Source organism: Lycium barbarum, chromosome 4 (assembly GCF_019175385.1).
Source record: "Lycium barbarum isolate Lr01 chromosome 4, ASM1917538v2, whole genome shotgun sequence".
Taxonomy (NCBI): domain Eukaryota; kingdom Viridiplantae; phylum Streptophyta; class Magnoliopsida; order Solanales; family Solanaceae; genus Lycium; species Lycium barbarum.
The window spans coordinates 34,281,442-34,306,123 of record NC_083340.1 but is presented as its reverse complement, the minus strand read 5'-3'; the positions used below and the strand labels follow the sequence as shown (position 1 = coordinate 34,306,123).

Below are 24,682 nucleotides of genomic sequence, written 5' to 3'. Positions count from 1 at the left end.
TTTCATAACTTTATATTTCCACACCATAATATCGTACTAACTTATGCCCCGTGCCCTTAAGCCCTGATCGGCATAATTTTGATTCCTAAGAACAAAAATTAAATAGTAGTGCAGAACTATTTTTGTGCAAATTTCCCAAACTCCTGTTAACTTGGAACAAGAGAAATTAAAAGATGAAATGGAAACATAAGCGTCTTTTGACTACCAAGTTGTATTTCAGTAATGAAATATGAATACTTTTTGTTATTTTAAATAATCTCATTATCTTTATAACATAAACTAGTTACGCAAGGGCCCGTGCTAAGCCCGGGCCCAAACTCAAGATAAAGAATTACATTGTATGGTAATTAGGGAACCCACTTTTTAAAATCTTATAAAAAATGACCCACTCCATCTCCCTCCTCCTCCCTCTCTCTCTCTCTCTCTCTCTCTCTCTCTCTCTCTCTGCCTCCTTTCTCTTGCCTCCTCTCTCTCACTATCGCTCTCTCTGCTGCGCCGCCTCTCTCTCGATCACCGAAAAATTCACTCAGATCTGGTGGTGGTGGTGAGCGAGTTGGTGTAGCTGGTGGTTTTCGCCGGAACTCTAGCTTGATCTCGTCGAGGGAGAGATAGAGATGAACAAAGGGAGAAATTATGTTGCTGCTCATCGAACTTCGTCGGTGGTTTTGGAGTTCGCTTGAGAACAGAACTTCGACGATGGCTGGTGGTTACTGCTACTCCGTCGTTGGTGGTGTTATAGTTAGTTTCTGTATAATAATGGATAATATTGTATAATAGTGAATGAGAGGTGTGCATACACCCATATACACACCTCTTATACACTATTATACATTTTTATACACCTATATACAAAATATATCTGTCTTGTATAAAAGTGCAATTCTTATTCAAAACCAGTTTAGATATATGTTTATACCCACATATACTATATTGTATAAATGTATAAGTGCGTATTTTCATGTATAATATTGTATAATTATATCTTTTAGTGTATATACCTACACATTATACATTTCATACACCGATATACATAATGTAACTATCTTTTGTATATAAGTATACAACGTTGTATAAAAGTGTTTTTGGGCTATATTTTAGCAATGTAAGTTTTGGGCTATACTTTTGCAATGTAAGTTTTGGGCTATACTTTTGCAATGTAAGTTAGCGAATTCTACATTTCTGAAAATTCCCCTGTAGAAATAGATAACTTAATTAAAGAAATATAATTTATTTTGCACTTTTTAATGTATAATAATTAAAATTTCAAATAAGTATATTTCCAATATATAAAAGCAAAATTTTCATTTCACTCTTTTAATATCTTAACTTTCATTTTGATGAAATTATTTACATCAAATCAGATGTGGCGTCAGAATTTGAAGTTTATGACTTCTGATCCTAATTTCTTTTAACCTAAACTAATAATATATGCATACTTAGTGAATTTTTAAGATTAATACAGAATTTGAACCAAAGCGCTACCGAATCAGACCAAATTGACCAAATTCGTAGCTGACACACCAACTCTGTCCTGCTTCAAACTCATTTTGTGTTTATTTTGAACTCACTTAAAATATGTTTTCATCTTCTAGAATCACCTAAGGCAACAAATTTTTTCAATAACTCCAAATTCATACAACCATATTTATAATCTTAGTTTTGAGTTTTTACACAAATAAACCTAATGATCATACACGAATATTAATAAATAATAATTAAAATACATTAATAAAGTAAAAGTTCTTAAAACTATACCTAAAAATAATTTTAGGACAGATTTTACACACACATATGAGTTCACTAAAGAAGCAAAATATTGGAGGTTTAATAAAGGATAGAGTAAGACCTAATAAATCCTCCGGTTATAAAAGAAAATTTGGCTCCAAAGTTGTATAAATTTTTACCCAAATATATAAGGACAAATAATAGACTTCATCCATCCCAAAATATTTGTCACATTTCAATTTTTTGAAAAGCAATTTGATTAATCTTCGAAACTAAATTAAATTAGATTAATCTAATATTTTAAAAATTTAGATACTCAATAATTATATAAAAATATTTTGGGATGAAGAAGTAAAAAGTAATTTAATAAGGAGCAAAAAAGAACAGTTTCAAGTGCCACGTATGCAAAAGTGGGAGTTTGCAAAAGTGAGAATTTGAAAAAGGGTAAGCAACACAACAACCACGTATGCAATTTACAACCCTGTGGGTCCCTATGGTATGTGTGAGGACGACAAAAGTTTCAGATCAGCGCTTATATATAATAGTAATAATTGAAAAAATAATATTTGGACAGTTTTGGTCTATAAAATTCAAATAAAATTGAAATGTCAAATGCTATTATGGGTGCAAAACAACCGCATGCAAAAAAGAAAAAAGTTTGGACAAACAAAGCTGCAATAGAAATTTGACTGTAATTTGAATTAAATATAACCTAAGCATAGTTAAGCTTCATTGTCGAGTGTTGACCAATTTATGAAGAATATTTCTTGTCAAGAATTTTCATTTGGGCACTTGAACTAAGGCGACTTATTGGACCCCTGATCTATGCTTAAACTGTACCTATTAGAACACAATGATGACACACGACATTGTGTGTAAAACACCTACTCTAGGTGCGTGAGAGCTATATTTTTCCTCATTCTCACTCCATGCCACCACCATCCACCAACATCCTGTCACCTCCAGTTTGTGTGGATTGTATGTTTTTCTTCACACAAGCATGATCAACATATTCTTTTTTTGGAGTAGGGGATGATCATAACCTATTCTTCCGTGGAACCTGAAGTAAAGCGCTAAGCCGAGGCATGGCCAGAAAAAGAAATGACTCCAAAGAATAAAATCAAAACAAAATAGAAAAGAACATAGTAACTAGTAAGTCCATCCCAGAGCCGGAGTTTAAAAAGAAAAAGGCAAAAAGCAGGGTTCTTAAATGTGACCTTTTACTGGATGTAGTAGGATGGATGAGATCCCTTTTCCTTAATCTGAGATCTCGAGTTTGAGCTTGAGAATGGAGAGACTCCTAATATGGATCGCTTCCCCTTTAGTTGGCCACTTACAACGTGAATTCAAATTAGTTGAGCTCACGGGTGTCGAATATCAAAAGATTTAGGTAAAGTGCACAAATAGCCGTTTTAAGGTCATATTTAAGATTAACCAAATTTACAGCACTTTTAAAATTTAGCCAGCTCAAAATCAATATCAGACGTACAGGACTGAAGTTCAAAATCACGAGTTAATTTCTAACTTCATTCTTTCGGGTCTAACTTTAGAATTGCCAACACCTAACTTCAAACTCATGTGTCAGAAGATGGTATAAAAATTATTGCAAGTTTTGAACTTTTGCATTTTTGGCTGTGGAAGCAAACTATTTAGCTTGGATATTAATGTACTAAAAGCATTTGAAGCATGAGGATCCCACTTCATAAATGAAACACCATTCCTTTGACCCATATTCTCTTCACAACATTCAAATTAATTGAAAGAGAGTGAATGAAAGAGACGAGCAACGTTTACCAGACATGATATCCAAATCTGTAGCTAATTATGCATTCAAGCAGAATACGGGTGTTCATATTAGCAGCAGCAGAAGAAGAAATAGGAGCGCTGATTTTGTCTAAAGTTACCCTCTTCCGGCTAAAATTCAAAAACTTTGGAAAAATTAGATAGGTTTTAAATAGCACCTGTACAAGGGGAATACATGGTATAAATTTGGTTATACCGAAAAAAAATACATAGAATCGTTCTCAGCAAGAGCAGTCAGAATAGGTACAAGGCGATACAATACAAGGGGAAGAACCTATATTTGTATCCTCTGACACCAAAAACAGTAGAAAGAAGAAAGAAAGAAAGACGGGCTCTTCAAGAAAAGAAGGAACTGCTTACATAAAATAATAGACCAGTCACAAGGAAAAGTTGCAAAACAGATTAGCTAAAGCATGACGTACAACATCAAATGTTTCCAGGTTCAGCCGACAAAACCTTCTGCCCCTGATCAGCATTTGGAGAAGTGGTGCTCTCTACTTCAGGCAGAGATGTCGATGATGCATCCATCGTGTCCCCCATTGTGGAGAAAGAGGCGCTTGGCTTCTCAGTTCCTGGCAAACTGGGAGGTGTAACTTTTTGTGATCCGTCGGTTTCAGAATATGGTGCATTGCCCGGAGTTGATAATGGGGAAACATCTGGTTCAGAGCTTTTACTCATCCCATCTCTTCCTCCACCTACAACATAGTTACCAATCAGCTTGGAGAGGAAACAAATATGTATCCACCACTTGACGTTGACAAGGATTATGAAACTAGTATATCACCTATATTGGAAGGTGTGGCAGGAGATGCATTTGCATTTGAAGACAACAAGCTGCCACTTCCTTTTTTAATCCTTGACTGCATCGAAAGCAGCATTCAAATTCATCAGTTGTAGAGAAATGATATCTTCCTTTTTTTCCCTTTTAACCTTTTTCTACATGCTCTTAATAGCCAAAGAACAAACAAAAAAATCCTGAACTAGTACGAGTGAGTTGTAGAAAGGAGTATCGTATGTTAGAAGCAAAATAGAATTATGTTACACGGACTCGACAAGGATGGATGTAATACCTTGGAAGTTTCTTCACAATACTTAATAGCAGTTGAGACATTTGTGCAATGGCCATGCAGAAGTGTGTAGGCCCACAAAATTAGCTTCCGTGAAGTGTTCATATCGAGTATGTCGACCGCGTCTATCCCAGGTTGGATATATGTTTCTGTAGCAAATTGCGATGGCACCATATAAAGGCTTATACCTGATGGGAGCAATGCACAAAATGTGTCCTTGTAGAAATTATAGCAAGACCTAAGCAATATAGAAGCAGTTTCCAGATCTTCATCTGCAGCTCTCTTTACTATTACATTTTTTATTTTAGACAATGAGGGGTTCCACTTCCTCTCAAGATCCTTCAAATGATTCATGTCTTCAAAAGATGAACTCCATAGTTCATCCAATTGGAGATCGACACAAAGCAGTTGTGAGTTATCTAATCCATTAGCTGACGAATTTGGACCTTGGATTTCACTGGAGAGTCTTGAATGCAAAGGCGTTATTAAAGCCATACTAATTACAAGTGATCGACACCAAGCAGCAGAAACATGCTTATGAACTTTTGCGCAGTTACTATTCGACAGCTTTGGGTTCTTCAAACGCTTGCGTATCTTTTCATTTATTCCTTCAAGCGTTTCAACTTTGATATTCTGCTCTAAAGACTGGATATATCGATAAAGATATCTGCAATGAACATCAGAATGGTTTATGTATAAGCAAACTGCTGTAAGTGTAAGCAAGTAGGGGATATAGCTTAAGGAATTTGAAACTGTACTCCACAAATGCTCATAGTATCATTTTTATTATTCAAAGCCCAATCTAACAGCTAGGACTCGGATGAATAAACAACAGAGACACTTCTGGGATACACTGAAAAATTCATACATTCGCAAAAATGAAAAATATATAAAGTACTTGACCCAAGGACATTATCCTGATAGGTACAAGCATTTGTAATGAGAATATTCAACAACTAGCCAACTAACACATGTATAAGTACTAATCCTATTCAGATAGTTATCAAATTATATCTATTTCTTGCAGTTCCTACTTGTGCACCAACACAATTATAGGAACAAAATTATACAACTTTCTTTTGATAACCAAATTCATTCATTGCATATCACGCCAAGACGATGCCAATATAAGAGGTATGACAATAACTATCCAAAAAAAAATCCTTCTAACTGATGTCTCTTTTACATCAAAAACACAAATAAAACAAAATAGCGTTTACCATACTAGAAAATAATTATACCTGAACATAGTTCTTATATATGAGCAATTTTCATCTTGCAACTGGTGTAGATCAATATTGAGACTACAGAAGATATGGGAAAAAAACTTTTTCTAATTACTATAGAGACGGAAAACAAGTTTTTTCTCGATTGCAATGTAAGCAAAGCTGGAGACGACAGAAAAACTTCAAGTTACTACAGCACACATAAAGTTGGGGTCACTTCAAAAGGACTTACCCAAATAAGTAGCTCTCCGTCAACTCAGAGCTCTTTATTTCAGGCAAGCCACAAATATCAGACCACATGGTGACCTGTTCCATGAACAGAGAGAACATTTTCTCTAGATGATGCTCACTAGGGTTGCTAGCACCACAAGACGTACTACCAGTCTGATGTATAGATGAAATTAATGCCTTTTAAGTATCGTCCAAGGGCAACTGGAATGAGATCTTCAAGACAAGACGGAGAACTGGATGAAATATATATATATATATATATATATATATATATATATATATATATATATATATATATATATATATATATATATATATATATATATATATATGTTAGACAAGGGAGTTTTGATTAAATAAGATATGGAGACATAACCAAATTTAAAAGAGTGGGATGAGTTAATTAAATCTAAAAGTATGGGCAGAGCTTTAGGTTCCATGCCGGTATCCAACGGAACAGGCAACAACGAGAGAATTGAAAGAAATGAGGGTCTAAATAGAATATCACAAAATAGGAATTTTAAGCAGATGTATGTAACTTAAAATATATGTTCTTCCAAGCACTTTTTATGTTTTTCCTGCATTATTTTCCATGGCATTATACATGGTAAATCAACTCTCTTTGCATTTTATATTTACTGTTATTCTTTTGTCAAACAAAAATATTTACTATTATTCCAACTTGTAGAGCTCTAAGATATTGCTTGAGAAATGCTACCCTATCAATAATAAAACTGCACATAAAATTTAGCTAGTAGAAATGCCTTCTTATAAATAATAAAGCTGTGAATTTTCTAAATTACCCTCAAAGAGGCTTACTAATAGATGCAACCTCAAAAAGGGCAATGCAATACGGAGAAGGTGTACAAAGAACAATATGTTTTTTTTCCATTAGGCTAATCATTAATGCTGCTAGTCATTGTGAACGATGTATGCAGCCAATTCATATGGCAGTACCCTCTTATCTGTCCGAAGACAGAAATAAGCCCGGTCAAGCGTACAGATGTCTCCTGTCTCCTCCAGCAGTTTTAAATAGAATAGTATGTACTTGCGGATGCAAGTAATGAACTTCCGAGAACTTTCTGCCAAGTTAACTTCTAGGGCTCTCCTGTTCCCTGAGCAACCTTGGGTTCTGCGCCTGCAATATGAAGTTAAGGAAATGATCAGCTAATGAGGCAAGAAATGTGGCTCCAATACTGACCAAGTAATGGACCTGAAAAGAGATTCATCTAAGAACATGATTAATTGACTTTGCCCCTCATGGTTACCAAGTTCACCAGGTGCATGAAATAAAATCTTGCCATCACTGTACCATTTGCTGACTAGAACAACCTAAAAACCTCACATTTCCCTAACAAACATAGGCATTCATCAATTGAACTTCAGTTCCTGTCAGTCTTCTCATCGACTTCCACATTTCCCTAAGTTGTTATAGTGACTTATATTTCTCTCCTACTTGTGAGTGATATAACCTATTCTTGGGTGTCGCAAATAAACTAGCTTCTGCAAATGCTTAAGCCCGACAATATGAAAAATTGAGACATACATTTAAATAGTCAAATCAATTGACTCAGTTCCAGCAAGCAAATGAACACATAAAAACTCTGACACCGTACATAACTCAAGCCTAGTGTACATGAAGTGTGACCAACGAAATTTGTGTGCCAGCCAACAAAATTGTAGGAGGCGTTGCAAAATGGCTGCCATTTCAAAATCTTACTAGGAAGCAGTGGCATGAGCATCTTTGTCCATTAATGGATACTTACAAAAGATTACATAATAAAACAATATTTTAGTGGCTTGGGATGCTTGAGATAAATATTTCTTGAACACATCTTTGGTGGAAACATTCACAGAGTGAGCAGGTTGAGCATGTGAAGACTGAAAGTATCTGTTGTCTTAAAGTGAAAACTAGAAGATTTCCCTAAACTTTTCCACTTTCCATTTACAGATAGTCATGGGAAGAGGGGTAAATCTTGCTCCTTGGTGGATGTTTTTTTCAAATAGGCCGCACCGGTCTGAGAAGAAAGGAGACTCGTTTACCTAGGGGCTAGGTCATAGGGAGCTGTTCCACCAAGTAGAGGATTTATGCGGTAGTTACCTCGACGTCAAGGACAAAAGCCTGTCAGAAAACTTGGCAGTGATCAAAGAGAGTAACGATAACCATTTTGATCTCCAGAAGAAATGGAGAGACCTTGCAGGATAGAAAACCCAATTTACATCATTCTCAGACGATCCAGGATAACCTTGATAGGAGAAGATGGCAAAAAAGAAGTTGAAGCACCAATTCGAAAAGATTTGTAATAGTAGTGTCAAAGGGTGTTAGTACGACTCTATATTGACATTGATTTGAAATTCAAGGTTGTCCAAAAAAGGGCCAAGGCCATTGAGCCTTATCATGGACCTTGAATCGTAAAAGTACTATTCAAACAAGTTTATCACTGCGTGTGAAACCTAAAAGTAAATTCAAACAAGAGCAAGAGCATAGGACCAAATAATATGGTGTGTTTGGGAGAAGTTCAGTAACATGGTGTGCAGGCTACGACGATCACTTTATGACCTAAGCAATCCCATCGAGTGTGGTTGACAAATTTAACACGGTTATCCAGGAATTTACTATGACTCATAGTGAATCTAATTATTCTGTAGTTTATCGTCACTTCTCTCCAGATTGTATTTGATGGTCTACATTGATGATATAGCTATCACAGGTAATGAAGAGGAAATTACCAAGTTGAAGCATCATCCTTTTTCAGTAATTTAAATCAAGAACCTTGGTCCGCTCAGGTACTTCCTAGGTATTGAGGTTGCTCAATCCAGATCAGGCATTTTCATGACAGACTGTAGGCTTATTGATACTCCATCGATCAAAATATTAACCTTCCACCAACTTAGCCTATGAATGATCCAGGAAGATATAGGAGGTTGATAGACAAGTTAAATTACCTCACCATGACTCAGCTTGACATTGTTTCCCTAATGATTGTCGTAAGTCAATTCTTGAATTTTCCTTGTGATAGTCATTGGAATATGTTCCGTGAAAAGACTACTTTACGAAGATCGAGGACATGACATATTGTTGGATATACAAAAGCAGATTGGGCAGACATACAATATATCCAGATCTAGAGTTATGGTTGAGGGCATCTATTCTTGGAAAAGTAACAGACTACACGTAACTGGACGATCAAGTGAAGAAGCAGAATATCAGGCTATGGCAGTGGCTACAGGTGAACTCATCGAATCAAGTGATTGCTATAAGAGAACTGAGATTTGGACAAATTGGCCAAATTGAACTTGTGTGTGATTATCAGGCTGCACTTGACATTGGATCAAATCCAGCGTTTCATGTAGGACCAAGCACATAAAAATTGATTGATATTTCGTCTGAGAAAAGATAATTTCAAGAGACATTGTCATAAAGTCCGTCAAGTCAAAAGATTAGCTTGCAGATATATACACCAAGTCCCTTACCCTTCTCAAAACAAGTTACATATACAGCAAGTTTAATACATAAGATATGTATGTGCCAGCTTGAGGGGGAATGTTAGGATCTTGCGAGTATAGTACATATCAATTAGGATAAACCAAAATCAATTAGATTGATTTATTTCCTGTAATTTGTAATTTTGATTTTCTTTCCTTTCTTAGAACATGTAGACTTCACTATTTAAACCCCTAATAGCTTGAGGGAGTAATCAAGCAATGTTTTCCTCAATCTTCTCTTGGCTAGCTTCATTCCTCACAATGTGTGCTTTGGATGATTTGTGAGAAAGGAACAATAGGAAAAGACTTGTAAGGACATTCAAGGGTGTCCTTTCTTCCATTTAGTTTTTTTGGTGGAAAGAGAATGTCTTATTATATAGATACTTGAATGGGTCTTTTGGAAACTCAGTGTTGATCTTTCCAATAGTTTATGTCGACGTGATGCCAATCCTTTTACACCATATGTTAAAAGCTGATAACATTTGGTGTGATATTCAACACCAAGACTTTGATTCAATTAAAAGAAAGGCCTTCCCTAAATAAAAAGAGAACAATCTACAAGGAATCAGAAAATGCTGTCATAGTGGTTCCTCTATGTCCTAAATGACAGCAGTGAGAAAAAAAAGGAAATGTTTACCTTCCCTTTTTGACCATACTGTCTATCTCCCACATGTTTATTGTGAATGAAGAACGAGACGACTTAAAGCAGAAGGAAAGTTCATCCTTTGCCTTCTGTAGATCCTTATCTCCACCTCTTCGATATAAGCCTTGAGCAAGCATATATCTAGCCTTATGAAAATGTTTCAGGTCCCCTTCCACACAGATTTCAAGGGCAGAAAGGCAATCATTGTAAAGCATCTGCCACGCGCCTTCCATAAGTAAATCCGAATCCCCTTTTCCATCATTGACAGAGTAGGCATTGGGAGTTCTATCCTCAGAGCACGTCGATTCTGAAACTGATGGGCAAACCTTACTGAGGATATCCATCATAGTATCCTGAGTTGATTGAAACAGTACGCAGCAACAACCTAAAATGCATCCAGGCACTAATTAAGTCAACAACAGTCCTCCTAAGACATGGAAAATGACCACTTGAAAAAGGCAACTATTACCAAGTCTAGTCAGAGAAGGGGCATACAGACTAAAAATATTCAGAAGAAACCATTTTAGTTTAGACATGCTAAGTACGCCCTCTCCCAAATGCAATGGTCAAGTTATTTTTTGAGAACTTTTTTGTGATGAGCTGTGAAGGAAAAAGGGAAACTACGCACATGCTACTGAATTTCATGAACTTATATGGGCTGCTGATTAGAGAAGAGTATTATAACACAAACCTCAACTCTAAGCGGGCCATGTTTAAAAGAATCCAGGGAAACTATTATTGTTGAGCTTGTATATATATTTTGAAATGTGGCTTTGCTGTCTCTCAAAATTTTACATACAATTGGGATAGATTAGGTCTATAAAAAAAACGAGAAGAGCTAAAATTAAATTAGCTATCTTCACGACTATCAATACTCAACTGTTTGTATCATAGCTTGCTTACACTTCTGACTGTCTCAATAAAAGAGGAAACGGAGAGGAGATAAAGTGAGTTTCAGAAAAGCACCAACCTTCAAGGCCTCCTCATCTTGTTTCCTACATGTGCAAAGTCACTTCAACCGTGAAGCATGCATCCTATAGAATGAATCCCCAGCAGATGGATTCAAAGCAATAGCTTTAGCATAGAATGAAAATGACGTCTCATGTGAGTATCCAAGCTTCTCGGAGAGTTTTCCCAGATAGAATGCATGAGACCAATCCTCCCTGAAATTGCATTAGGTTACATTAGATGAAGAAATAATCAAGGGAAATGGAGTCACCAAACAGACTTACTTGTGATCAAAGGCCTTCTGAAAGTGTCACATTGAGTTTTGACAAAACATCATCCATGCTGAATCTTTGGATGGCACAACAGATCTTTGATCATAGATTGGTACTACATTCTGAAGACCATCATAATATACTAATGCCAATAACTCATGTATCTCCGCCTGAAAAAAGTAGGAGCAATCACATGTAGACTGTAAGAACGATATGCACTAACGTCCCCCTTAGCTCCCAACAATTTTTGTTTCGATAAGGTCTATATATATATTAAAAAACATGAAAACCCTTAGTGAGATGTCCTTCCAGAAATGCGCTAACGTCCCCCTTCACTCCAACAAAAGCTTTTTTGATAAGGTAAGGTAATTATTATCTATATATAGTAAACAGCATGAAACACCTTAGTGAAATGTCGTTCTCTTTTTTAACTCTTTGAAAATAGATTTCACATCGGATAGAATTGTAATTTAATTATTTTTTCTAATATTTAAGACCTAGAAATTGACTAAGATTTTGATTATTAAATCTTTTCTTATTTGAACTATATGTAGAAACTCCTAATATTTAGGAATTTAAAATCAAACTACGATTTAACTTATTAAATTCTCTTTCTTATTTGAATTATGTAAAATAATTAGTAATAATGGAAGATATACGAAAATAATTAAGTCTTATGTGAAATCTGCTAGGTTTTAAATGGTGTCTTTAGACCTCATATCAACAAGATGATACTCCAATTTTTTATTATGTTTTTTTCGTACACTTAATTTAGTTTTTTACACCAGAAATATTATTTTATTAAATAATAGTACATTTCGAGAACTTTTCTCAGAGGTTCCTTTCGCATGCCCTTTTTACCTCTTTAACATTTGGACTTTTGGTTAATTTGCCTCAAATTTGTAGTGCGTCCTAATTTAGTAGAGCTTTTAATTGATATTTATTGTTAAGGTCTGAGGAATGATTGATTTACTGCTCCACCCAATGTCTTGCTTCACAATAGATAATTTACAAGTAAATTAAATATTATTTGTAATATTACTTCAGTTATGAAGTGAAATCTGCTATCTTCAGGAATTTACGTTTTTATTTTATAACGCAAACACAATTTTAATATATTATTTATAAATTTTCTTAAAACGATTTACTCATTGAGTTAGGATACAACGCAAGTTGCAATGTTTTCTTTATAAAACATTTCCTATTATGTAATATAATTATAATTCTTTTCCCATATAAAAATCTTCCGCTGCGTTGACAATTCTTTTATCAATCATATTCAAACTAGATATTGGTACAAAGTACAAACAGATATACTTCCATCTTCCCTATTCCCTTCGAGCATGTCTATGATTTTCTTCCCGAGCATAAAATTAGTTTAAAAAAGGTTGAGTGTTAATTTGAATAACAAATTAGAGATATAAACATAAGTAAATACCTTGAGAAACATTTCCAATGACACAAGAAAGATGGAATCAACTTGGATTGAGCATGGTTTAGATCTTTGACTCTACACAATAGTATCACTATATATGTGAGTATAGTTACTGACATAGAAATTTTCATCGATCAAAACTTCTCAAAACAATTTCATCGATCAAAACTTCTCAAATCAATTCAATTTTCTCCTCAAAGTAACTAGATAAGAGACTATGGAGGACACGAATTAGGGTAGAGGGTTAGTTAGTAATTGAGTGTTTTCCCACTTATCCTTGCATACTGGTAGTCATAGTATTACTCTTGTAGGCCCTTGTGTTTGATAGTAATTTGCCATGTCTTGCTATACTGCTTTGGATTGCTTGTTCTTTTTTACTACGTCGTCCTATTATCTTGAGTTATTACTGCTTGTTCTATTACTGATGCTTTTTCATCTCCTTGAGTCGGGGGTCTATCGAAAACAGCCTCCCTACCCGTCAAAAGGTAAGGGTAAGGTCTGCGTACATTCTACCCTCCCCAGACCCCACCTGGTGGGATTATACTGGGTATGTTGTTATTGTAAAGTAACTAATTGCTCTTGAATTATTTAATTGAAGATAATGAAATTCTTAATTTTCAGCTTATTCCTAAAATTAACATGAAGTGAATTATATATAGTTATATTACATAGTTCAAATAAGAAATTTTTTATATAAAACAAAATTTTAATTGGTTTTAAGGTCTAAATATTATAAAAATAACTGAATGATAATTTCGTCTAATATGAAATCTATTTTTAAGGGACAGAAAGTCAATCGACATTTCACTTTGAGGCTAAGAAAAAGATTTACATAAGCTGAATATTTTAGTTGATTTTAAGGTCTTAAATATTAGATTTTTCTGTAGTTCATACAAGAAAAGATTTAAAGCAAAACTTTTGTTGATTTCAAAATCTTAAAAATTAGGTAACTAATTAAATGAAAACTATGTCTAATGTGAAATATATTTTAAAGGACCAAAAAGTCAGGACAACATTTCGCGTTGAGGTTTCATTTAGTAATAATATAGAGTAAAGTTATAGGTAAGTTCTATAGAGTGGTGGTTAGACCGACTATATTAAATGGGGCGGAGTGTTGACCAGTCAAGAACTCCCATGTCCAGAAGATGAGAATAGCAGAGATGAGGATCCTGAGATAGATGTGTGGGCATACTAGGAGAGATAAGATTAGGAATGAAGATATTCAGGCCAAGGTGGGAGTGGCCCCCGTGGATGACAGGATGTGGCAAGTGAGGTTAAAATGTTTTGGGCATGTGAAGATGCCCCGGTTAGGAGGTGTGAGAGGATGGCAGTAGCGGGCTTGAGAAGGGTTAGAGGTAGGCCTAAGAAGTATTGGGATGAGGTGATTAGGCAGGACATGGTACAACTTCAGCTCACCAACAACATGACCCTTGATAGGAGGGTGTGGAGGTCAAGAATTAGGGTAGAAAGTTCGTAGGTAGACGGGCGTATTTCTTTTCCATTCCCAGAGTGTTAGTATTATTCTTATATTTTCGCATTCTTAGATTTCTATTACTACCTGTTGTTTCTTTAGCCTCGATTATTATATTCTTAGATTATTATCTTCTTATTCTTTATGCTTGTTGCTACTGCCTTCCTATTTCACCTTTTCATTTTCACTTTTCTTTGAGCCCTCGGTCTATCACACACAACCTCTCTACCATCTCAAGGTAGAGGTAAGGTCTGCGTACACTCTACCCTTCCCAGACCCCACTAAGATTACACTGGGTTGTTGTTGTTATTGTATAGAGTAAAGATATAAGTAGATAACGAGAGCGCATATTTAGACGAGATAGCAGAAGTCCCCCACTCTTCAAAGATATCATCAAGTTCTTTTCTCAGTATCCTCCTTAATAAATTAATATGTAGATTCCTTACATGAACATTAACCTTAAAATCTTTTAAAACTGAAGTCTAAATTTTTTTGGTAATTAAATAACTTTTATTTACCAAAATGAGAAATCTACATCCAGTGTTATAAAAAGCTAAAAGCGCAAAAACGCTCTAAGGTCTGTTGGGGCTTTAAGCACAAAGTGTTAATAAAGTGTGGGCTTAAATGAAAAAAGGCGCAAATGGAGAAAAAATACAAATATTATATGTTTAGTCCAAGACTAAAAATTATAAGCATGAATAACAAATATATGGACAAACAAATTGAAAAAGAAATTACAATAAAGTGAATCACCAGAAAAGAAATTACAATAAGTTTTACCCTTACAATAAAACTAGGTGTTGGCATCATTAAAAATAAGCATCACCAGAAAAGGACATCACTACAATAATAATTATAAACAAAATGCATAATGCTCAAATTTTCTAGTAGAATTACCAGACAACTAAATAGCCAACAACTATGAGATAAAGTTGCAAAGATCAATGCTATACTTTAACACTTTTGTTTATGACGGTGGTGTCCGGGCCAGCTCGCTCGCAATTTGACTATTCCACCGGGTACCTGCAACCTCCCACCAGCACAGGTACCGGGTAACGCTGCCCACCAAGGCTTAGGCAAATGGGAAGAAATCACCTAGTGTTTTCTTGCCTCAGCTTCCCTCCAATGCTATACGTAACAATTATCAGCATAATTCACAAACCTGAAGACATACCATCATTGAACAAACCAAATCTCACATATTTCGTGATTGAAATCCTAGAGACCCCCCTAAAACTTCACAAAAAGCATTGTACTCTCAGCAGTATGTTAAGCTTTAAAAGTAAGCTAAGTGTAGCATGCAAATGTTCAACTACATGTCGGGTGGTGCAGACAACATTACACTGATCAGCATTACATGTTTTTCTAGTGCTCCAATATGTGAGGTCAAAACCCATAGCTCATTGACAGTGAGGAACTGTCACAAGCTAGTCTATCGATTTTTTAATCTTCTGTCACACTCTCTCTCTCTCTTTTTTTTTTTTTTTTTTTTGGGAGAGGGGTTCCAGGTTGAAACCAAGAAAAGCCAATACAAGTTCAAACTTTTTATACTTCCAATAAAAAGTTCATTCTAAGGGGAACCTTTGTAGCTTTTTTTTTTTTTTTTTTTTGAAAACTGGTAAATTGAGAATCTTTGTAGTTCAATTGGTTGGATTGGTTGGCTATTTGAACTTTCACCGTGTTGGTGATGGTGAGGGTTTGGTTCCCCACCGTGCGATCCTCTCCCTCATTTCCCCTTCCTTTTCCCCTATGTATAATAAAAAAAAATGTAAAGAAAGGTTCGTTCTGTGTATGTTTTGTCTAAGGTTCTTTATTTGAATGCAGGGTTTTTTCCCATCACATCATAAAGAAATTATCATTCGTCTCGATATTGATAGTGATCTAGCATCTTTCATTAAAAAAGAAATTAAAAGATCAACGCATCTGCAATAATGAACAAAAAATGGCCAAAAAAATTATACTGACTTACAGAGTTTTCAGAAGGGTCTGTGATGCTCTTTATCCTTGAGGCACACTGAGATGTTGCCTTCACTTCTTGAGCAATCAAGTTCCAGAGGTCACTTGGGATTTCATTTGACTCTGTGTCAGAGACAGATGACGTTTTTGAACCTTTCATCTGGTTAGAAAACTGATTTTCTTCCTCACTAACAGCAGAAATGAGCATCTGCAACTTCCTTTTGTGGCAATTTAAATAGACCTCAATGTCCAATGGCTCCGTCTCCTCACATCCTTTTATTAAAATATCTAAGGCAGACAGTTCAGTTGAAGTTAAACCTCTCCCTGTATGTTAGGTGACACATGATGATTCAGCACGGACTTCTTCTGAGGAAAAGAGAAGAGGAGCAAGTGCCTTTACACACTCAGAGTGCAGATTTTTCTCAACTAACTGATGGATACCATCCTTCATTAGAAAATCAACATCCAGTAGATGAATCTCATGGAGGATTCTATTGACAGTCAGCCTCTTATGCAATTTTAAGTGGGACAAGAAAACGAAGTCACTCTTGCTTTCCTTATTTGTCAAAAGCTCCACTGAAATAGAGAACTCTTCTCGAGCTCTCACTTTGTCGCCACCTGATAGAGACAATTGCCCACTTAACCAAAAAAAGCGAACCCAAAACCCATGATTTTTACTAAATGGATAGTCACTATGACCATTACTCTGACAATGCTCCCTCGTTGAAGAGCTTTCTTTCCTGCCAATACTGTGGAATGGATAGTCCAAAGCAACGCATTCAATTATTTTGCACAGACGATATGAAGCCTCTGACATCAAGCTAGATTTTTTTGATCTGTCAGAAGAACACAAACCAAAATCATAATATAACTCAGCAAGAAACAAATTGCACTCAGAAGTCCTCTCCTGGCCCCAAAACCTTGTCACCTTCTCCAGATCTAAAAATTTAGACATGCCATCCTGATACAAAATGCCTCGCCTGGCAACGTCTTCCAGGAGCAAGTGACCCAAGTGGTAATCACCGTGATTTTTTGTCGTTTTCAGGACAAATTCAACAACATCACTACACTCTGTGTCTGGTGAATTAGGAAGATCCTCAGCTTGGTCTGCAAGTCCTGCTTGATTCGCAAGATAGGGTCCTAGAAATTGCATTACAACTTTAGCGAGGTCCCTGTTGGTCTCAAAATCTAACTCTTCTTTGTCTGGTTTACGGCTTCTAAGCCTTTCCAGGCGGCTGCTTCGCCTTTCTTGAGGGTGTTCTCCACACATACTTGATTCTTTTTCTCTACTAACACTACCTTTCTCAGACCTGTAATCCAAAATGCAACTGTTTTCGCCAGCTGTGGAGGGTGTATCTATCCTTCCTGAAGGATCCTTAGATTTTTCTGGTATGCTGGCCAATTTAATGGTGATTCTAACATCACCAGGTACGCCGTTCCGTAGTCCAAGTTCAGAACTAGATTCAATTGATGGATGTAAAATTTTCAAGAGTTCACTGGCCAGAGCTGTCCAGGAAACTTCTGAAAGGCAGAACTCCAAATTTTGCTTCAACTTTTTGGAAACTGGTTCCTCGTCAAGGTCATCACCAGCAGCTTTTCTCTTCTCTGGGAATTTCAGCCGCATATGTTTAGGTTCTAGCTTGTCTATCCCTCTTGGTGTAAATGAAATTGGTTCAGACTCTTCAATGGTTCTTTTAACATGCAAAGCTCGAGAATGGGAAGGCCAGTGTCTTAAAATTAGTTCAGCAACTGAAAGGCAGGCAACCTCGTCGCCTATAGCAATAAGTACTTCTAAAAGTTTTTCCATGCAATTCCCTGCACATTAGTCAAGAAGAAGCAAAGGCTAAAGATATAGTAAGAGGACTCTGGCATAAGGTGAATATGGGAGCTCTTTAACAGTCAAATCATGTAACAGGAAAAGCTTATATAAGGCAGCTTATAAGAACTTCAACGATAATATAAAATGCTCACAGTTATTGGGACTGCAATATAACCCTTGTTCAAATGCCCAGCGGGAAATGCCCAACATTCCTATTGAGCATGCTAAAGTTCCCAGCTTATTCCAGACAACAGAATCCTTATTATCAATCTCTACGGCCTGAAGATAGCATTGCAAAGCATCTTTGTAGTAAGGAGCAGAAAAACAGTGGCAAGATTTTTCAGTGCCAAAAATCTGCAGAGATGTGAATGAGTACAGCAAACCAACATGAGAAATAGATGTTTTATAAAAGTAATGTTTATAAAAGTGATTGTCAATAGAAGAGGAGAAGGGTTGAGGCGGGCCCATTATCCATTGAGTTTCGGACCGTGCTCCACTATCCCTCGGGAATTTCTCAGTTATCCAAAAAAAAAAGGTATATTTACAATTAGTAGTCAATTATATTTGAGGCACATTTATAGGGGAACTATTTAGTTTATTAAAATCCACAACCAACCATATTACAGCTCCTATTGCACAAATGAGGGGTGAACTTCATGCTTAAAGCTCTGAGAAGTGCCAATGCCCCTATTTTGAGTATTTGGTTTATGTTGCAACAACAACAACAACCCAGTGAAATCCCACATCGTGGGGTCTGGGGAGGGTAGAGTGTACGCAGACCTTACTCCTACCAAGGTAGGACGGCTGTTTCCGAAAGACCATCGGCTCAATAAAAGCATAAAAAGAAGTCAGATAAGGTTAAGAGAATCAAAGCGATATGAAATGAAATAATATAATGCAAGCGACACAGATAACACAGGATAATCGAAGCACAGGAAATAACAGATAATAGCAGAAATCTGAGCAGAAGAAATTATATTGCGATAATGCGACTACTAATAAGAACGGAAAACGAGACTATCTACTAGCCTTCTACCCTAATTTGGGTCCTCCAAACCCTCCTATCTAAGGTCATGTCCTCGGTAAGCTGTAGTTGCGTCATGTCGTGTCTAATTACCTCTCCCCAATACTTCTTCGGTCTACCCCTACCTCGTCTGAAACCATCCATGGCCAACCTCTCACACCTCCGCACTGGGGCATCTGTGTCTCTCCTCTTCACATGCCCAAACCATCTCAATCTCGCTTCTCGCATCTTATCTTCCACCGAGGCCACCCCCACCTTATCCCGAATATGCTCATTCCTAATCCTGTCACTCCTAGTGTGGCCACACATCCATCTTAACATTCTCATCTCGGCAACTTTCATCTTTTGAACGTGAGAGATCTTAACCGGCCAACACTCCGCCCCATACAACATAGTCGGTCTAACCACCACTTTGTAGAACTTGCCCTTAAGTTTTGGTGGCACCTTCTTGTCACATAGCACTCCGGAAGCAAGCCTCCATTTCATCCACCCTGCCCCAATACGATGTGTGACATCATCGTCAATCTCCCCGCAGCTTTGCAGAATAGACCCAAGGTACTTGAAACTATTTTTCTTCTGGATGGCCTGGGTACCAAGTCTCACTTCCAAGCCAGCCTCCTGAGGTGCTTCACTGAACTTACACTCCAAGTACTTTGTCTTGGTCCTACTCAGCTTAAACCCTTTAGACTCCAGAGTATGTCTCCAACTCTCCAGCTTAGCGTTAACTCCGCTACGAGTCTCGTCGATCAGGACTATGTCGTCCGCGAACAACATACACCATGGCACCTCACCTTGAATTTGCCGTGTCAATTCATCCATCACCAAGGCAAATAAAAACGGACTAAGAGTTGATCCTTGATGCAACCCCATCACAACTAGAAAGTGCTCTGAGTCTCCTCCTACTGTCCTTACCCTGGTTTTGGCTCCCTCATACATGTCCTTGATCACCCTAATATGCGCCACAGGTACACTTTTAGCCTCCAAGCATTTCCATAGGATCTGTCTTAGAACTTTGTCATAAGCCTTTTCTAGGTCGATGAATACCATGTGTAAGTCCTTCTTCCTCTCCCTATACTGCTCCACCAACCTTCTCACAAGATGGATGGCTTCTGTAGTTGAGCGTCCCGGCATGAATCCGAACTGGTTCTCTGAAATAGACACACCTCTCCTCACCCTCATCTCCACCACCCTTTCCCACACTTTCATAGTATGGCTTAGCAGCTTGATACCTCTATAGTTGTTGCAACTCTGGATATCTCCCTTATTCTTGTATAGAGGGATCATTACACTCGCCCTCCATTCTTCGGGCATCAATGCCGTCTTAAAGATGACATTAAACAACCTAGTCAGCCACTCCAAACCTGCCGGGCCCACGCTCTTCCAGAATTCCCCAAGAATCTCGTCAGGTCCGGTCGCTCTTCCTCTGCGCATCCTACGAACAGCACCCTTAACCTCGTCAACCTTAATACTCCTGCAATACCCAAAATCGTGACGCCTTCCTGTATGTTCTAATTCTCCCAACACAATGTCTCTGTCCCCTTCTTCATTCAAGAGTTTGCAGAAGTATGACTGCCATCTCCGTCTAATGAGAGTCTCCCCTACCAATACTTTGCCATGCTCGTCCTTGATGCACTTTACTTGATCCACATCACGTGCCTTCCTCTCCCTCGCCTTGGCTAGCCTGAACAATTTCTGGTCCCCTCCTTTCTCTTCTAGTTCAGCATACATGCGTTCAAAAGCTGCCGTTTTTGCCGTCGAAACCGCCAACTTCGCCTCCTTCCTCGCCATCTTATAAAGTTTTGTATTCGTCCACTTCTCCACCTCATCCTTGCTTTCTATCAACTTCGCATACGCCACCTTCTTTGCTTCCACCTTCCCTTGAACTTCTCCATTCCACCACCAGTCCCCTCAATGCTGACCACGACTACCTGTCGAGACCCCCAACACTTCCCTTATGTTGCAAACTATAAGAAATAAATATAAGTGTCGCATCTTTACCAATAGATTAAGCAGGTCACAAAATCCAATATGGTACCAAAGCAAGATGAGGTCCACATCTCGAGTCTCACCACCACCTATCAACAGAAATATTCCTCACTTTCACCGGGAAAGTGGAAGGTTCAAACCCCATAAATAGTACTCCCTCTGTTTCAATTTATGTGAACCCATATGACTAGGCACGGAGTTTAAGAAAGTAGAGAAGACTTTTAAACTTGTGGTGTAAAATGAGTCACATATATTTTGTGTGGCTATAAATCATTGCATAAAGGTAAATTGTTTCCAAATATAGAAAGAGGTTATTCTTTTTGGCACGGACTAACAAGGAAATGGGTTCACATAAATTGAAACAGAGGGAGTATTTCCGTTTGCCCCTTCCTCCTCCCTTGTGCAACACTAACGTTTCTTTACTAAGAAAAGCATATTAGTCAAATATGATATCTTAAACGCAGGGTCCTGATATTTACCTTCACATAAACTGGGAGGGAGGGAATACATTTTTGGTGAAAGTCCCATGTTATGTTTTAAAGTGAGTGACCGCCTTATCTAAAAGCTTAAACGGATAGAGAGAACACACTTTTTATTGACTTAATTCTGTCTTCAACAGGCCCTCTCACATACTTCTTAAAGTGTGTGAAAATTCTTTTTGTGGTAAATAATTGGTAATGATGACACTTGAACCAAAGGCTTCTGCTTGTTGTGATACCGTGTTAAAGTGTCCCGCCGTCTCATCTAACAATTCAAACTGTTAGAGAAAGCACACTTTTTATTAACTTAATTCTGTCTTCAACGTGCATAAAGGCGCATTAATTTTCTAAAATCAGACGCTCAAACTGAATCCTTCCATTGCATCATGCTCTTTTAGATATCTTTAAAATCTTCAATTCAACATAGTCTCACTAACAATAATGCAAAATTTCGACTACCAATGATAGAGGGAAAGAGCAACAAATGGGCTTCAATGCACAAGAAAATTAAATGGAAAATGTTCTAAAGCCAGCTAGAAGAGATGGTAGTCCACTTGCTATTCAAGATTATTAGAGAAGTAGTAGCCAGGAACGAGTAAGACACGAAATTATAATAAAATTAGAACTAGTAGTTCGAGTTAGAAGTTAGGCCTCAAACACACCTGAGCTGCAAGAGATGACCATCACTAGAATTATTATCCACCTATAATGGAAACACAAAATAAGAAGAAGAAAATTAATCATTAGTAAGGATGTCGTACAAAAGATGGTGATTTCAAGGTAACCATCAGCACGTACCTGTGAATTTGCGACCAGAGGATCCTTTAATACAGCCTCCAAAAGCTCACGAGCCTGTTTATAGTCTTTAGCTTCCAGTTTCAAAAGTCCTTCATGGTAAGTTTGTGATAAATGAAATTCCTGCAAAAACCAAATCGTAAATCCATTGTAAAAAGATGAAAATCTAAATAGCTCCTTGCTTGCTCTTCATCACAGTAAAACAATAAAGTTTGTAACAAAATATCATCCCATATAAGAAACAAGTGATCACAAGATTGCATGCGTAGTAGATAGAGTCCCCCAACTTTTGAGGAAAAGGGAAACGAAAAAACAAAAGAGAGATGCTTCATAATGTCTTAATGCAACTAGTGGCGGAGTCATTCAGGAGGATCAAAATATAAAGAAGTAAACACATGGAGAAACCAAGGGGATCCAACATCAGCTATATATACATAATAAACATTAAACTTGTGTATATAATGTATTGTTTCGCCGAAGGGGGTTCGGATGAACCTCTTTCTACCCACTTGGCTCCCACCCTTGAATGCAACTAGTATTTTAAATGCTTGACAAAGGAAGATAATCAAGTAAACATTCAGTAGAAAAAGTTATTTTGTTTTTAGATCTTAAGCTTGCAAAATTAGGGTACTGAAACACAAGGGGCTCTTTACTACTAATAATTCTTGAATCTCAATTACTAAGCAGACTATATTTCTGCATTCCAAGAACTATCTTTGTTTTCCATATAGAAACCCCATTTAATCTCAGACAACAATTGCACCAACAACACGTGTAAATCACACACATAAAAAACTGCAAAAGCAAGAAAAAAACTGGAGAAAGTTTACCTGTGCTTCTTTGGTTGGGGCTAAAGGTTCCCATTGGCTTATTGAGTCTGTATCATTGATAGCTGCAATTGAAAACTGAAACCCAAATTTTTGAAGGGAAAAAAACATAACAAGAAGAAAGAATCAGTGAGAACCACAGTTGAAAGATATAGAGGGAGAAGTTAAAGGTGTTGATAGCTTACCATTTTGTAGCAAGAAACAAGCAAGTATGAGCTGAGTTGAACTCTAATCCATTCAAGAATTGGGCGGGGAATAATATGTTTCTCCAATTTGTTTTACCAGTTTTCTGCTATGTCCAATTGTTTGGGATTCTTGATTTTTCCCCGTGGGGTCAGTTTGGGAAGCAATCTTCTAATCGGATTTGTCCTTGTCGTAACTTAATAGAGTGTAATTACAAAAGTGATAGTTCAGTCAAATTACTTATTCGTAGCAGTTAGTATTTTCTTAAAGGGTGTGTAATGACTAAGTAGACACTTTTTTTGAACCGGAGGGATTAGTATTTTAGTTGAATTAATTAATAATTTGCAATATCATATAATGTGTTCATGCGAATTTCTTTTAATCTTTTCTACTTTTACTTGATAGAGAAGAAGTTATTGGAAATTCGGAAAAGGCTCAAATATGCCATCGAACTATCGGAAATGGCTCATTTGTGTCATTCATCAATAGTTTGGCTCATTTATGCCATCGGAAATGGTTCATTTATGCTACTCATCAATAGTTTGACTCATTTATGCCATCGCCCGTTACCAAAATGACTCATCCATGCCCTTTTTCATTAACGTCGGCTTTACAATACCAGATATGACACGTGGCCTCCAATTAGAGGTCTACGTCGTTTAATTAAATCAACCCAATTTTAAATCTCAAATTAATAAAAAAATCTGACCCATACACCCTACCCGCCTACAACCATAATCTAGTTGGAGACAAATTTGTTGTTGAGTTATCGAAAGATTGACAAATTGGAGATCTTCCAAAAAACAAAAAACAAAAAAAAACAAAAAAAAAAATCGAATGAACTTCTCAAATGTTCATTGACAAACAAAATACAAAAACCTGAGTTTTCAAGATCATTTTCACAAAAAATAAACGCTAGTCTTTTTTTAAGGTGCCGTTTGGCCATAAATACCAAAAACTTTTTCACTTTTTTTGGAATTTTTGGAGTTGGAGTTGGAGTTGGAGTTGTGTTTGACCATAGTTTTTGAAATTGTGATTTTTAGTGAAATGCAGTGTAAAAAAGTGAATTTTTTTTGAAAAACAAGTTTTTCTTGTTTTTAGTATTCCGGAATACAACTCCAGAAAAAGTGAATAATTTTTTTGGCCAAACGCTAAAAGTAAAAAAAGTGAAAATAATTTCCGGAAAAAAGTGAATAATTTTTATGGCCAAACCTCCACTAAGTTTCTCTTCTTGAATTCATTTCTCAGCAGAAATAAGTTTAGTTTATCATATGGACTCTTGAAAAAAGAGTGAGTTTATCTTAGT

The 24,682-nt window shown here is 36.7% G+C and overlaps 1 pseudogene; it reads right to left on the bottom strand.

Moving 5' to 3' along the window:
* Positions 1 to 3,654: 3,654 nt before the first annotated feature.
* Positions 3,655 to 24,666, bottom strand: LOC132635841 (calcineurin-binding protein 1-like; annotated as a pseudogene).
* Between the last annotated feature and the right edge of the window lie 16 nt (positions 24,667 to 24,682).